This window comes from Rutidosis leptorrhynchoides, chromosome 4 (genome assembly GCF_046630445.1).
Source record: "Rutidosis leptorrhynchoides isolate AG116_Rl617_1_P2 chromosome 4, CSIRO_AGI_Rlap_v1, whole genome shotgun sequence".
Classification (NCBI taxonomy): Eukaryota; Viridiplantae; Streptophyta; class Magnoliopsida; order Asterales; family Asteraceae; genus Rutidosis; species Rutidosis leptorrhynchoides.
This window is the reverse complement of record NC_092336.1, coordinates 518,083,028-518,086,156: the sequence shown is the minus strand read 5'-3', so window position 1 is coordinate 518,086,156 and position 3,129 is coordinate 518,083,028.

Sequence of the window (3,129 nt, the reverse complement as noted above, 5' to 3'; positions counted from 1 at the left end):
GAAGGACTTATTCCTTTTATATCATGAATCTTCCATGCAATGGCTGGTTTATGAGCTTTCAACACAGAAATGAGTTGTGATTTCTCATTTTTAGTAAGAGAAGACGATATTATTACAGGTAATTCAGATTCACCATGTAAATAAGCGTATTCCAAATGGTTTGGAAGTGGCTTTAACTCTAATGTTGGAGGTTCTTCTATCAATGATTTATATCGATATCTGTCTTCTTCTTTTAGCATTTGAATTTCTTCTGTTGTTGGTTCATATCCATTAGCTATAAGTGTAGCTAATATTTCAGCTTCATCAATTGGTTCATTACCTTCTCCTAAAGAACATTCTCCTGTTCCTTGTAATTCTGGAAAGTCTTCTAACAATTCTGCATGTGAATCTATAGTTTGAATATAATAACATGTATCATCTGCAGATTGCGGTTGTTGCATTGCTCTATCAACTGAAAAGGTAACACTCTTATCCTCTATACTTAGGGTCAGTTTCTTACCAAACACGTCTATCATTGCTTTAGCCGTGTTTAAGAATGGTCTTCCTAATATGAGAGGAACTTGAGAATCTTCTTCTATGTCCAGAACAACAAAATCTACTGGAAATACTAAAGTACCAACTTTAACTAGCATGTTCTCCATTATCCCTCTAGGATATTTTATTGATCTATCGGCTAGTTGTATGCTTATTCTTGTTGGTTTCAATTCTCCAAGGTCTAGTTTAGCGTATAGTGAATACGGCATTAAATTTATACTAGCACCTAAGTCTGCCAATGCTTCTATTGAACTAAGACTACCCAGAAAACATGGAATTGTGAAACTTCCTGGATCAGATAATTTTTCTGGTATCTTATTCAACAGCACTGCTGAACAATTAGCATTCATAGTAACGGCCGAGAGTTATTCCATTTTCTTTCTATTTGTGATTAGATCTTTCAAGAATTTAGCATATCTAGGCATTCCAGAAATCACATCAATGAAAGGAAGATTTACATTCATCTATTTAAACATATCCAAGAATTTGGATTGCTCGGCTTCAAGTCTTTCTTTTTTCATTTTACTCGGGTAAGGAAGTGGTGGTTGGTATGGTTTAACATAAGGTTTAGCCTTAACTGTGTTATCTTTATTAACCTTTTCAACTACCGGTTCTTTTTCCTTATCTTGTTCAGGTTGTGGTTCTTTTGGAGTAGGAATAGCTTCATCAGAATTTTCAGGTATTTCAGGTGGTTTAAGTGTTGTACCACTTCTTGTGGTAATAGCTTTAGCTGTTTCATTCCTAGGGTTAGCATTTGTATCACTAGGTAGACTTCCCGGTTTTCTTTCAAATATTAACCTTGCTAGGTTACTTACTTCTTGTTCCAAGTTTTGAATAGAAGCTTGTTGGTTTCTAAATGCTTGAGCATTTTGTTCATTGGTTTGTTTTTGAGATGTGAAAAACTGCGTATGAGTTTCAACTAGCTTCGTCATCATATCTTCTAAATTCGGCTTTTTATCATCGGGTTGTGGTTTGTTTTGAAATTTAGGTCTTTGTTGGTTGTAAGTATTGTTGGATACTTGTTGATTGCTAGGACCTTGTTGGTTGTTGTATGGAATATTTCGGTTATAATTCTGGTTTTGATTGTAAATTGGTCTTGGCGGTTGATAATTATTCTGATAATTATTTCCAGGCCTTTGGTTTAGATATGAAACATTCTCTCTTTGTTCCATTGTTAGTTCAATGCTGAGACAATCTTTTGTCAAATGTGGTCCTCCACACTGCTCACAACAAATTCGTATTGAGTGGATATCTTTAGTCATCTTTTCCATTCGTCTCTCGACAACATCTATCTTTGCGGAAATGGAATCTAAGTCATGGCTAGAATCGGCTCTAGCTGCTTTAGATGATCTAACGATATCTTTTTCTTGGTGCCACTCATGTGAGTGGGAAGCAGTGTTATCAATAATTTTGTAAGCATCAGTTTCGGTTTTCTTCATAATAGAACCACCAGCTGCTATATCGATGTCTTTCCTTGTAGTGATGTCGCATCCTTGGTAGAATATTTGTACTATTTGACAGGTGTCTAAACCATGTTGCGGACATCCTCTTAATAACTTTCCAAATCTTGTCCACGCCTCATATAGAGTTTCATTTGGTTTCTGTGTAAACGTAACAATTTCTCCTTGAAGTCTTACGGCTTTAGATGCCGGAAAGAATTGTTTAAGAAATTTTTCAACTAAAACGTCCCATGTATCAATCGCCCCTTCAGGTAACGATTCCAACCAATCTTTGGCTTCTCCCTTTAAAGTCCAGGGAAATAACATGAGATATATCTGTTCATCTTCCACTTCTCGGATTTTAAATAGTGTGCAGATCCTATTAAAGGTACGAAGATGTTCATTTGGATCTTCCTTCGGCGCACCACTAAATTGGCATTGATTAGTTACCATGTGTAGAATTTGTCCTTTGATTTCATAATCTGGCGCATTAATGTCTGGATGAGTAATTGCGTGACCTTGGCCAGTGCGTTTAGCTCTCATTCGGTCTTCCATACTTAAAGGTTCCAGATTCTCCATAATTGAATTTGTTGAATCGGAATCACTAGAGGATTCTGATTTAATGGTTTGTTCCTCAACAATCTCTGTTTGAATGATTGGTGGTTCCGAAAGAAAAATTAATGGTTCAGGATCTACGAATCGTCCCTGAATATTCTCCAGATTCTCAATTGTGAGGTCGGGTTCAAAAAATGGATTATCGAAAATTTGAACTGAAGTACTTGGTTGACTGGATGACGATTCTAAAGAAAAATCAACGGCGGTAATATTAGCTAGATGTCTTGATCTAGTTACAGGTGGTGAACGTACAAAAGGTGGTGAACGTCTTGCTCGGTGCATTCACGGAATATCCTATTAGTTTTTAAAAGGAAAGAAAAATTATATAAGTTATCCAATTAATAGACTTTTCTGATTTTTCCCACGTTTCGAATAGCCAAAAGATGCAGCAGAGGGGCAGGATTCGTTTGGTCTCAATATAATTGAGGACTATTTGGCTCCAATAACCCGGTCCACGTACAAATCCAACTATTACTACGAACCAGAAAATTTTGATGTCTATCAATTTAACCATTTAAAATAAATTTTCGTAATTTTAAGA